This window comes from Haliotis rubra, unplaced genomic scaffold (genome assembly GCF_003918875.1).
Source record: "Haliotis rubra isolate DU_JTF1 unplaced genomic scaffold, ASM391887v1 Scf39, whole genome shotgun sequence".
NCBI classification, from domain to species: domain Eukaryota; kingdom Metazoa; phylum Mollusca; class Gastropoda; order Lepetellida; family Haliotidae; genus Haliotis; species Haliotis rubra.
This window is the reverse complement of record NW_025767068.1, coordinates 2,446,852-2,462,025: the sequence shown is the minus strand read 5'-3', so window position 1 is coordinate 2,462,025 and position 15,174 is coordinate 2,446,852.

Sequence of the window (15,174 nt, the reverse complement as noted above, 5' to 3'; positions counted from 1 at the left end):
TCTGGCTCTTTTCTATACATAACGGCATGCACCATTGCCTCATATTTAGCGGTGTGACGTCGTAATAGTAAAATGTGTTATAGAATTATATTTGGCCATGATTGATTCATGTTCCGTTGTGTTCACTGTATGTGTCAAGAACTACCAACTTCCTGTAAAGAATCAAGAGTAATTATGTGAAAAACAGAATCTTCGAGAGTATACAGAGCCAAACTCGTTATTCTAATTCAGATCAATAACCCTCTCCAAACCAATCAAAGTCAGAACGCTTAGGTGTGTATGTGTATGTAATTTACTATTCCCTTTCCAAAATGAAGGTAACAATCCATGTGCTCAGTGTAAATGCAACTTACCAACACACTAAAGTTACATTTGAAACTCATGCTGTTAGATCAAGATGATGCACCCCTACATTAAAGAGTTATTCCACGGGTACTCTATTTCGCGTTCTGGGATTATAATTAAAGATAAGAACCGTTACACAACAGTGTGTCCTCTCCACTTGTGAGGAAAGTCTAACTTGATAACATGTGCGACATATATACCGCATTGTTCTGGGAAAAGGGGATTCAAAGAATGGACTGTTGAACTTTCCAGTGTTTTTCATGACTTTTATATCTCTAGCCACTTGCAAACCCTTTCCCAAATGAAACTCGGGATACAATGTTACACCCTAGACTGTTTCACTCGAAGTACACATCTATAACCTAATGAGATGCAGAGTTATCATGATAACTGTTCATTTTCATGGATAGAGATGTTAGTGTATAGTGTCTGCTTGAAATTGTTTTGGCTAATACTGGTTTTATACTGCTACCCAACTGAGATACCATGCTGACACAATATACTAAACCGAGCCAAACAGTCATTATTCCAAGTAATCCCCTTTGTCAGTGTGGGTTAACAATAAATATCATCTTTTAACGTAGCCATTTCTTGAAAACGCCCTTTCACATACTCAGTGACAGTGACACAGTTTGATGCCTTGTTGGGCCAATCCGACATACGTCAGGTATGACACATTTATCCTGAAGACGTACTGGGAGCAGCACCATGTCGACCTAAATATGCTCGAGGTGGAGGAAACATTGATATATTATACTGTTTCCGAAATGCGTGTATATTCCCTTCTGCTGTTAACTCGAAACCCGGTGGCATATTTATTGAGCTAAGTAACGATGCACACCGATAGTGGAAGTGATAAAAACTCCTCCGTGTTTCGCGACAGCCAGGGTTGGCTGATAACTGATGTGAAGAAAAGACGAGCTGGCATTAACAACAAAAACGTGCTGGGCTGGATGTTTCGTTGAGCAATACTTTTTGGCAGGGCATCTGTCACATCTAATTGATTCCTCAGTGACTAATTTATTTATGTGACGTGTTTTATCGACGTTACAAGAGAACGTAATTCATCAGTCCTCTAAGTTTGTCCTTATTATGGGCTAGTCCACAGGCCCCGTACTCGGAGGCAAGAGCTGATATACATGCCAATGAGGAATAATGCCCATTATCGGGAAAATAAACATAACCTATTAACCTCCAACTGGCTTAACTACATTAATGGTTACTCGGGTAACAAAAGCCTTAGTTCTGGGTCCGCTTGAACAAAGCGATCAAAGCGCTATTTAATTAAGTCAAAAGAGGAGTTACAAGAGGTTTAGGGCTAAGATGGTTTTGTGCAAGTGATCACTGCAGACTGGTCCCCGTGAGATTGGTAAACCGACAATGAATGTGGTTGCAGCACCTGAAGCCATCCAGTCTCTTGCACTAGGCACCCGTGCATTAGACCGGCGGAGATTTGCTGATAACCCTCACATACGTACCCACACGTGTAGACATGCCTTAAACGGTGGTATTCCGATGTCCACTGGTATTGATTTTACAACAACACCATTGAATAGGGTCAGTGAAACAGTGTAGTATATGTGTGGCAAAATGTATCAGTATAGTGATTGACTCAGATTTTACGGAACCTTTTGCAATATTCAATACTATGGTGGAAACACGTTATAAATTCGAATGAGAATAAACTGGCCTTCCGCGAGACGAGACGAGACGAGACGAGACGAGACTAAATGCCATCAACCATGTCAACATTAGGTAACTCGAATATTGCACACTGAAACAATAAACGTCTAACATTGTGGCAGCCAGAGACATCCCCTGAATGTAGAGGCTGAATATACGTAATTAATATTCTAAATCCTGCTCACTTATTTTTGGAGGAAATTAAAGTCACCTGGGAATAAATTCCAAGCGACGTAATCAATCTCCAGTGTGGTACAGAAGCAAATATTTTCCGTGGAACCAAAGTTGTGTGGTCTCCGTCAACACGCAATCTATTGCAAGGAGTCAGACGATTAGAGCAGAAAGGAGCTCGTCGAGTGTTTGTGAGACAGCCCTGACGTATAAGTACATCCCCAGTTTCTGTTGTCGAAATGGTTTTGGAGGGTTGCAACAAGAAATATTCAATAGTCATGAGAAATATCAGAAAGTACAACAGTCCATTTTTCTAATCCTTGAATTGTCCGCACAATACCACAGTGCAATATGTAGAAAGTTTTCACAATGCGATAGACTTGACTCACAAATACCACAATGAACGCGAAATCTATTTACAGGATTTCAACAGAGTACTGGTTTATAACGGCGCGCCCTAATAACTTTGCTATATGAGCAAGAACAGTGTACAAAAGTGTTCTGTTTGTAAGTTAGCCCTTCATGATCCTTTGAACAGTAATTATAATGAGTCGTTCATTACATTGTGGGTCGAAAACCTAGCCTGGCGCTTACCGCACAACACATTCACCAACGGAAAAGGTTACGGTGCTGACATATCAAGGGTCATAATCGGGACGAATCAGGGATTCGAACCAACGACAGCGGATCCAGGTAGCTAAAAACGTTCTGTATACCTGACACGTGATAGACCGCTTGGTCATGCCCTAATCTTGTTTTACATCGACATAGTATATATGCTCTTTGGGGTTCATTCAAAATTATACCAGTTGTGCACACTGAAAAATGATTATGGAAATATCCACGTTTGAAGACGCACACTCAACCACCGACCAACCAACCTTAATTCAGATATCCATGGTAACGTCGCACCAAGGTAATCCAAGCGACAGAAGTGTAATCCTGCTCAATAATGAACATTTCTCTGAAAATCTATAAAAAAGGGTTTATCGGGGTTTCAAAAGCTTGGTTCACTCGTGGTAGGTATACACAGGTGCTTTTAGGGTATGTATGAAAGCAGGTTAAATCTCGGGTACATATATATGTGATGTGGTGCTGTAATAAAGGTATTTGGGGAGGTATGGGTGAGATGGGTGCATCATTCAAGGGTGGTTGTCACTTTGGAGGGCCAAACACACAATACCTTCACCTTTCACTCACGTTCAAAAGCCGTTCTGGTGGCGCACAGTTCCACTGTGGATTTATACCGCATATCACCTAGCCGAGTGATGGAGTTTCAGCAGCCGGGCGGTGATTGGCTGATGCCACTGTCCCGACCAATGTTGACTTCTCATGGCTACATACAGAACTTCTTTATATGGCCAGGGACATTCTGGATGGCTGGGTGGCTGTGATCTGACATCTAATAGTGTAATGATACTGGCGGATTCCCTTTCGCGACTTTCTCTTTACCATTTTCAACGCGCCATCATGGCAGAGACAGACCGCCTGCTTACAGGAATGCCACGCCATTGCAGAGTAATGGTGAAGAGATCAGCGCTTCACATAGAACATAATGTTTTGCTCATTCGTCGTTTGAGGACGATATCCTATCATATTATTTCATGTTCTTTTTCATATTAACGTAGGAGTTGTTTGGCATTGTTAGTGAACTAAAAATGCATACATGTATGAGATTCTACAAGATGCTCATTGGTTTTTATCTATTTTCGGGATCCTGACACCTAGTTTATCTGGAAGTAGGGTGATATATCCTTCACCTACTGTTAAAACGTGTATGTAATACACCCTGTGTAAATCACTATTGAACTGGTATTGACTTAATCACTAATCAAGCTATACTTATTTACTACCGCACGTGCTCCAACAAGGTTGTGTAATATCTTTAAGTGATATTTTGAAGATGTGGTACTGACAAAAACATTTGTGACTTCTTTATTCCCATATGTGCTGGTGCCATCCTGACGGATTCCTTGATAAATGCACTAGGACCTGTACCGGAACGTCGCACTGAAAGAAACATGAGAAAACACACACCAATTAATCAGTCCTGTCTTTCTTATTGTTGTGAAGTAAGTGGTGCTATTTTAGCACTATATTTGAACACGCATAAATTACTCAGGAATTATGTTAAGTCATTTACAGTACTCATATCTATTGAAACAAACTTACTGATTGTAATAGCGTTAAAGCACGAGAGTATATGTATTACGTATGAAAGACTGAACACTATTTAAACTGAATGGTTGATACGACGTCACTAATGGAGTATTTTGCTGAATTGATCTCATGAAAAACAAATGAAGTAGCATCACTTTGCTCTTGGGTTAAAAGCTTGATATTTTGTACATACACGCTTCAAGGTTATTTTGGTTCTCGCATATTTTGACCTTGGTACTACTTCAGGTGCGACAACATATTTCCCGCTTCACTATATTGGTCTCTGAATTACACTCAAGATGCTCTAGAAACCGGTAAGCATAGCACCAATGGAACCCAAAACATCTCCCATCTTTTGATGGTGGCAAACCATGACTGATGATTTCAGCGTTTCAGTCAGCGTCTCCGAGGAAATGTATGGGACCTATATACAATGTCGGCATTACTGAGGCGATAAACAGCCGCCAAGCTCATGTTTTAGGTCTAGTTGAAAAACTGATATTGAGATACTGATGATACGGCAAGCACCAATCTGGCATTCGGCCCAGTGGGGGCTCCTGGGTTTTACCGAAGTCGGCAATTCGGCTCTAGAAACTGCATCGCTTGCAGTATGCGACAATAATCAGGTATAATTCAAGCCATGCTGAAGATGATTGGCTATCATATGTTTCGGAGTTCCTTGATGAATTAGGAAGAATATTTTATAGTGTTTGGCTGAAACAAGTATTTGTAACTTATAGTGTAGACTATAGAATTGTTGAAATGAAACTTATCTGTAACTATTTATACAAGGACTGCTGATCAGGCAACACGATCTTTACAACAGATGTTATAATGACAACATTTGTCATAGATACACCACGCCGTGGCGTGTAATGGATGTGCCTTACATATATGAGAAAAACGTTTGCTATATAGTCCAAGTGTTGATTCCAATTATTTCTATCTCAAGCATCTGACTGAATGCATATGTAACTGATATTCTCACGGCAACGTTCTTAAGTGCTAAATTTTACGTTTAAGATGTATTAAAAATACTAATTAATTCCAATACGTCAATGTATGTATAATTATATTGCGTTATAAGAATAGCTACACGCCTCCGTGGTGTAGTGGTTAGGGCGTCCCTCAGAGTGCTGAAGGTGGCGGGTTCGATCCCCGGCCGCGTCATACCAAAGACGTTAAAATATGGTACGTGTTGGTCCCTGCCTGGCGCTCGGCATTATTGGGTACAACAAGGACTGGTCGTCTCGGAGTCAGTATACTGTGTCTGAGTGGGGCATTTATGCTTAACTGCGGCATGGTATCTCAGTGAGCTAACACTATAAAAAGCAGCTTAAGTCTGGGCTAGTACAAGCAGCCACACATACACACGCATGCACGTCGTCATATGAGTGAAATATTCTTAAGCACGACGTTAAACCCTCACCTATAAGAATAGCTTGAAAGGCGAGAATTTATGGATGTTAACTTATTTATTGAGGAACACGACGTTTCAGGTTGATGAAGGAGTAAGATTACACTCGAAACGTCGTGTTTATCAAATACAGAAGTTGACTTCCATACATTCTCGCCTTTATGTGTATGACTTCTAAATGCCGTCCAAAGACTCTATACGACACAGGCGACTAACGGGACCGGGTGGTCTGGCTCGCTGGCTTGGTTGACACATGTCATCGGTTCCCAAATGCGCAGATCGATGCTCATGCTGTTGATCATTGGATTGTCTGGTCCAGACTCGATTATTTACAGACCGCCGCCATATAGCTGGAATATTGCTGAGTGCGGCGTAAAACTAAACTCACTCACTCTATACGACGAGAATGGCTTGCTTTGCAAATGGTGCTCCAGTACCTTCTACCGGTATAGTACAACGTATGAGTTAATGTTCAATTGCTTTTGTTTCCGGAACAGTATACCTTTGCAGGACATTGTATTGAGGGTGTGTGTCACGACATCACGATGATGTGACCTGGTGGATTGTCATCACACCTGGCCTGAGAACCATCACATCCCTATTGCATGAACTGTGTCTCATCACACCCCGATGGCAAGTCCTGGAAGACTGACTGTCTACCACCCCCATAGTTTAACCTTGCTGGTCGTGTGCCATCATAGTGTTGCTTTCTAATTGTGTGTCATCACGCAACGGTGGAGTTACCTGGCTGATTGTGTCTCATCACACAACGGTGGAGTTACCTGGCTGACTGTGTCTCATCACGCAACGGTGGAGTTACCTGGCTGATTGTGTCTCATCACACAACGGTGGAGTTACCTGGCTGATTGTGTCTCATCACACAACGGTGGAGTTACCTGGCTGATTGTGTCTCATCAAACAACGGTGGAGTAACCTGGCTGATTTGTGTGTCATCACACAACGGTGGAGTTACCTGGCTGATTTTGTGTTGTACCACACAACTTGGCTGATTGTGTCTCATCACACAACGGTGGGGTTACCTGGCTGATTGTGTCTCATCAAACAACGGTGGAGTTACCTGGCTGATTGTGTTTCATCACACAACGGTGGAGTTACCTGGCTGACTGTGTCTCATCACACAACGGCGGGGTTACCTGGCTGATTGTGTCTCATCAAACAACGGTGGAGTTACCTGGCTGATTTGTGTGTCATCACACAACGGTGGAGTTACCTGGCTGATTGTGTTGTCACACACAAACGGTGGAGTTACCTGGCTGATTGTGTGTCATCACACAACGGTGGAGTTACCTGGCAGATTTGTGTGTCATCACACAACGGTGGAGTTACCTGGCTGATTTGTGTGTCATCACACAACGGTGGGGTTACCTGGCTGATTGTGTCTCATCACACAACGGTGGGGTTACCTGGCTGATTGTGTCTCATCACACAAAGGTGGAGTTACCTGGCAGATTTGTGTGTCGTCACACAACGGTGGAGTTACCTGGCTGAGTTGTGTGTCATCACACAACGGTGGAGTTACCTGGCTGATTGTGTCTCATCACACAACGGTGAGGGTACCTGGCTGACTGTGTCTCATCACACAACGGTGGAGTTACCTGGTTGATTGTGTGTCATAACACAACGGTGGGGTTACCTGGCTGATTGTGTCTCATCACACAACGGTGGAGTTACCTGGCTGATTGTGTGTCATCACACAACGGTGAGGTTACCTGGCTGACTGTGTCTCATCTCACAACGGTGGGGTTACCTGGCTGATTGTGTGTCACCACAACAGTGGAGTTACCTGGCTGATTGTGTCTCATCACAGAACGGTGGAGTTACCTGGTTGATTGTGTGTCATCACACAACGGTGGAGTTACCTGGCTGATTGTGTGTCACCACAACAGTGGAGTTACCTGGCTGATTGTGTGTCATCACACAACGGTGGGGTTACCTGGCTGATTGTGTGTCATCACACAACGGTGGAGTTACCTGGCTGATTGTGTGTCGTCACACAAAGGTGGAGTTACCTGGCTGATTGTGTGTCATCACACAACGGTGGAGTTACCTGGCAGATTTGTGTGTCATCACACAACGGTGGAGTTACCTGGCTGATTTGTGTGTCACCACAGCAGTGATGCAGTTGTATCGCGTTCTGTCTGATAAGACTGAGTAGAGGGCAGCGGTGTACCAGTTACTGTAGTTCGCCTCTGGGAGTCTAGACTAATCTCAAAAGGTCTCTACTGCAGCTCTAATATTCTATTGTAGTCTGACCTAGCGTGTTGCGGCTAGTCCCAGAATGCTTCTGGTTCTTTTAGAAATAGTTGGTTTTACAATACAATTGTTAACAGGCATTTCTCTCTTGTTTGCTGGTTTCTCACCTAAATGCGGGTTAACTAATCATTTCAACTTATAATTCGACACGAAACAACAGTTTTATTTCAAGGATAATTTACATGTAGTCTCTTAATAAACAGGCATCTTACTTGGAATCTAATGTTATAATGTCTGGGTATAGACTTGCATCGATATTTTCACCGGTTCGTTGTAACACTCTTTCGCATCTAATGTTGCCTAATAAACAAAGATATATGTTCAGGAATTTAACAGAATTTTCAACTTACCACCTTGTCAGTTCTGCATATTCTCTCGAAACTTCAGCTTTTCATCCTGAGAGGTAAACTGAACATTTAGACATCAGTAAGATTCCACACATTGGTACCTGTCTTGTAATGAGCATAAAAAGGCGGCTCTTGTGTAGTCTATGCCATGTTAATATATTTTGTTTGTGACACTAATATCCGCGGTTGCTTTGTTTTCAGTCGCATACAAACTGCCGGGCAAAGGAAAGTAGACACTTAAATTTGAATTGATAAAAAAAATACAAACATTAACGAAACGTTACTCGACTGAAGGCGACACACACACAACGAACTTATGGTAAAAGTCGTAACTATGATATCAGTATCAGAACCATCGCCATCAAATAACCATCTATTGTCTGTTCAATTTTCAGCTAACATGGCTGTATACATTCTTTTGTCCAGTAGTTTACTACATACATAGATCATGATGTAGGGACTCGGCAGAGAATGTCAGAGAATGTCATCAATTTTATGACATGACATTCTAAAGCTTGGTGGTAGTCGATAGAAATGCCACGAATGTTCTGAGGGATTAATCATCAGAGACAAAACGATAAGGATAAGGCAATTATTTGTCGGGCGGCATAGGATAGCAACCTTTCTCGTCGACGGTTAAATGTCTGTTATGATAGACAATAGAAATCAGTTTGCTGGATCGTCTTGCTGGCGAGAAGTATGCACAGAATCATTAATTCATGATGCAGAATTCAATCAGTCTTGTGCGGAAAACATTGGTGGTATTGTACGTTTAGATTTTGTTTTTATTACGTTGTTGTTTGTTGTCATTGTTTTGTTTTTCTGTGATTCTGTACTGTTTCTCGGAAGAATATTCAGTAATACTGTAATATGAATAGTTTACAATATATTTAGGCCGTGTTGTGCATCGTCACACAGGGAAGGCCATCGTGCTAGTACGACTGTATCCAAGTATCATGTACATAGAACACTATCAACTAACATCAACACCAGGTGTATCATGTACATAGAACACTATCAACTAGCATCAACACCAGGTGTATCATGTACATAGAACACTATCAACTAACATCAACACCAGGTGTATCATGTACATAGAACACTATCAACTAACATCAACACCAGGTGTATCATGTACATAGAACACTATCAACTAACATCAACACCAGGTGTATCATGTACATAGAACACTATCAACTAACATCAACACCAGGTGTGTCATGTACATAGAACACTATCAACTAACATCAACACCAGGTGTATCATGTACATAGAACACTATCAACTAACATCAACACCAGGTGTATCATGTACATAGAACACTATCAACTAACATCAACACCAGGTGTATCATGTACACTATAACTAACAACACTATCAAACTAAACAACATCAACACCAGGTGTGTCATGTACATAGAACACTATCAACTAACATCAACACCAGGTGTATCATGTACATAGAACACTATCAACTAACATCAACACCAGGTGTGTCATGTACATAGAACACTATCAACTAGCATCAACACCAGGTGTACCATGTACATAGAACACTATCAACTAGCATCAACACCAGGTGTACCATGTACATAGAACACTATCAACTAACATCAACACCAGGTGTATCATGTACATAGAACACTATCAACTAACATCAACACCAGGTGTACCAGGAGAGTGTCCTGCAGCCAGCATTGGTACTACACAACTGCATCAGACTGAAGCCTAAACACAATCAACATATCATGTACATAGAACACTATCAACTAACAACAACACCAGGTGTACCAGGAGAGCATCCTGCAGCCAGCATTGGTACTACACAACTGCATCAGACTGAAGCCTAAACACAATCAACATATCATGTACATAGAACACTATCAACTAACAACAACACAAGGTGTATCAGGAGAGCATCCTGCACCCAGCATTGGTACTACACAACTGCATCAGACTGAAGCCTAAACACAATCAACATATTTATGATAGGTCACAGAGTCAGGAGCATACAAACACGAAATCTGATTACTGCCATATATGCCGTATCTACTATACACAAGGCGTCAACACAGATATATTGATTTCCTTTTCTATATGATTTTACATATATCGAGAATCTTAATATAATCACTTCCGGCTATATTGCTTTATGGATGAATACGTGTCAGTTGATAGATATCAGAATGGATACGTAGCCCATGTACATCTACACCACCGTTAACTCAGTGAACACCATATTTAATAAACCAAACGGAATTGTAACATCTCGAGACATGAGAAGTTCTGGCCATAAATCATCATGTACATCGACATTAGCTAAAAAGAGATGCAGTTTTACCTACAGCCGCAACCCTTTTCTTACGCGATTCACATTCATTCCCAGTGTACACCAGTAAACCCTGTTTTTCGTATAATTTATTAGTTTAAGGATTTGTTTATGGAAATCGTCAATGCTCTGTAGTTAACCTACATCTGCAGGAACCGTGAGAAGAAAGAATGATTCATGTTATAAAATATGTTACAAATGTATGCAGTGTTTTTCACGTCTCTTCGTTAACTCAAACAAATGGTCTCCGCTTATACACCATGATGAGGTAGTGCACACTTGACACCGGACTAGAAACATCAGACACTGTTTCAGGTCATCCTTCTGTATCTGATGCAAAAATACTCTTCTTACACAATAATATTGTCTTTCATGATGACGCTGTGAATGTCTCAATCGTGAACATATCTCATTACATGAAACGTAATAAGTTGTATGTTTTATGCATTCGAAAAAAGGAAATCAATTTTGTCATATTAAGATTGTATATATTATGCATGCTTTCATTGTTATCATTTTATTTCATGTCTGCACCGATGAGGTGTTTTTGTACTCATAGGCCCGTGGCCTCATAGTATCAGAAATAAAGATTTGATTTGACATGAAACGTAGTAGGTTGTATGTTGATCACCGTATATCACAAACTTGTTCCTGGCGAGTACTGATCCCCCAAACACGCGGCACATGGAACAGGGAATTACGTTTTCATTCGCTTTTTTTCTAAAGTCTTCATACCAGCCCACTTGAAAACACATAGCACCAGTATTATTGGCCGAAACTTGACCATTGTCCTGTTGCGGTCATCGGATTATTCATCCTTTCAAATGTTGATGCTACAGGGTAAATGTGGGGACAATATCTCCGTGAAATACAAACATTCACTGATGATTTGGCCGACCATCTGGCTGAATGTTTAAGCCTGAGACCTTCACGAAGCACTATAACTACACAATGAACACGGCTTCGTTCTTTTTGCGTGCTGTGTCGAGTTACAAGGTCCCGAGCGTCTTGATGAGATGCCTGGGTGATTATGAGGAAGGGAAGACAACCATTTAACAGGCACTCATTTTCAGGCAGTCACACGTGTGGCCATACCGTTACAAGGAAATGGCGCCTGGTACAACTCCAGTTACGTCATTTATTCTTAATTACTATTAACACGGAAAAACTAGACAAAGTTTTACCAATAATTTATAACGATATGCGTTATTGAAAACTGGAAATATTACAGACTAACTGACCACGTTCCTCAATCTTAAACCTGCCAAGGGTCACATTGATAACGAGCATCGGACTTAATCCAGGACCAGTATCTCTGAAGCTAACAGAACCGAGGTGCATTACGTTTATCTGTCTTTACGGCTGTTTGTATTCCACGTTGGTCAAATCACGTGCGTGCCACATATACCTTCGTGGCATACTCGCGACTGGCCATCGATGCTTCGGTCCAACTAAATGACATAATCTCAAGTTCACAATAACAACGTTATCGTAAATTTTATCTGTAAACGCGATTATCTGCGATAGCTAGAATAGATATATAATACGGATGACAGTCACAAATCAGGGGGTGGCTGTCTAGTAAATTCACTCAGGTGTGTAACTTTACTTTCTTCAAGTTCGAGAAGTCTTTACCATTTCTATTCTATGTTAACTTTAATCTTATTGGACATCTCTTACTATTTGTTACCCTTGGCACTTCCTTCAGGTTGATGTGGTACGAGACATCCTTTATTATATGTCTCATATATTCTGTGTTACTGTTTAGGGTTGTATATTTAATACTGATTGACACTACACTGGTTTGTGACTATTATAGAATGTATAGAGGTGTCGGATATTTTAACTATTGTATTACGTTGTGAATATTATGCTGTTTTGTGACTGTATAGAATGTAGATTGTATGAACCCCCACTGGGGTGGTGTGTAGAGTATTGAACAATCACATTACGTGGTATACATTTGAATGTACATCATGATTAATGTAGTATGTGTAACGAATCCAAGTGGGATGTTTATGTACTTTGATAGATGATTACAGTGTTAACATGTTCTAATAATTAATTATAAACCATACCATTATTGATTGATTATGTGAAATGATCCTGTGACCCCTGTGTAATAAACTCCTTGTCTATTTTACTCAGGTGTTGTGTTGTGTGGGGGTTGGTATAGTCATACCTCTTGCCAAGCGAACTAATTGGAAAACCTAGACAAAGTTTTACCAATATTTTATAACGATATGCGTTATTGAAACATTGGTAAAACTTTGTCTAATTTTTCCGTGTTAATACTACCATAAATCTACAGATCTACCCTGTGGTATTTGTAATTCTTGATCATCCTCGGCATAAGTGATGAAAAAAGGAGACCGGCGTCTCATTGCGAGACCGTAACCATGGTGATATGAGAAGAAATGTGTTTTATATTTTGGGGCAGCATACCGTGTAATATATTCACTCACAGCGGGACATGTAGCAGGCCCACGGGGCACAGAAGGAGAATGATGAACTGACAGAACAGAGTGACACGGAGGCTCATTCCAAAATGTGCATACCTGTGTAGAACTTTAGTACACTTAGGTCACACGGAGGTCGAGAGGTTTGTGATGAGTCATCAAAACGGTTACAAGTACCACGAGGAATTATAAGAAACTGTTGAGACAGCTGTACATAATTATCGCCATATAACAGAGTGGGTTCATTTACCCAGGCTCTTCCAACTGTGTGTTTCCTGAAATTACAAAAACGAAAACAGTACAACCCTCAGGTAATAAACCATTCTGGAGGTTTTCTATAACTGTAGTTTGATAAGAGACTTGTAGAAAAGAAAGGCAAACATACTTGTTAACATTGCATCTTTTATTCCTGGAAGGATATTACTTTCGCAAAATTATATGTAATAATGTAATACCAGTCTTCTAAAAAATTCTGAATGTTTCACACATCTTCAAAAGTATCAAGTTAACTAAAACCTAAAACCTAAGAGAGAGAGGGAGAGGGAGAGAGAGAGAGAGAGAGAGAGAGAGAGAGAGAGAGAAAGGGAGAGAGAGAGAGAGAGGAGAGAGGAGAGGGAGAGAGAGAGAGAGAGAGAGAGAGAGAGAGAGAGAGAGAGAGAGAGAGAGAGGAGAGAGAGAGAGAGACTAATGTAAATTCGATATTTGTACCTTTCTCATAATTTAAAACTACACATCAAGGAAATTGAAAGTTTCAGTTTTTTATAGCATCTCAAACACTTTGTCGATGTACTATTAGTTATTCTTCTGCTTGCGTGCTTTTATGTGTTCGAAGAGTTAGCGAAATGATTAAATTCAATCAAACTAATTCAGCCTTAAGTCAAATTGAATGATATTCGGTAAACGAAAACACGTGCTCTCAAAGTTTAGAATTCATCGATAAGAATTGGCTTTTCACGCAAATTTATCTTCTGCTTGACATGCGATTAATTGACATCAACGGCAGCAATATTCAATTGAGATAGCTCTTGTTGTGACTGATATGTCCGTAGACATAAAGACAATATGTATCAGTGTACGTTTACTAAACGCCAAGCTAGCCTACACTGTAAGGAGAATAGAACCCCGCACCCTCCAGCGTGACGAGCGAGTATTGTAGCCAAGGGGGCGTGGGGTAGCCTAGTGGTTACCCAACTCACCTAGATGGAAGACAATACGTACATACAGACGTCAAGGCCATGCGAGGCGCGTGTGTGCAGTTAGTGGCAATTAATTAGTGCACGTGTTTCTGATCACACATCAGCACAGTCTACCATCCAGCAGTACCTCCAGATCACTAAGGATTTGTTTACTTTTGCACGTGGGCGTGTGGTTTTATGGCTTGAGAAGAAGTGGACAGCAAGGCCATAACGCCATTTTAGTGCCAATACCAGCATGAAGAACCATGGCAACTGGGGTTTTTATCTCATGTTGAGAACATTGATCAGCATGCAGTATGGGATATCCGTTAGTCATATGTTCTGTTTCTACATTACTGGCAATCATGATGCTGATTGTGACGGCGGGGTATTTGCAAGCTGGTGATTCCATAGCATTGAAACCACTTATTCGGGCATTTACTACTTACGACAAGCATAGTCACGACTGTACACAGTATTTAGAGTGCAACCTCCCAAGACAGGATCCCGATAGCCAAGGAGACTTTACTTCTGACCATAAGTGTATCAAACATCTATCACACTCTTCACAGCATGAGCCGTTCTCTGAGAGCTGTGTTCTGTCTCTCCCGTCAATCTGAGCCCCATACTGTAATAGGCGACCAGAATCAGGCGTGTAGTGTAGCAAACTGACTGATCGTTATGTTTACAAGCAATTGATGGCGTTCGTAATATAGTCATAGTGATTAGCTTTTCAAACTGAATGCTTCATCACCATCAAAGATTGAATATAACGGCGAAGTTTGTCGCTTTCTGCTGTTTGACAGTAATCCAAG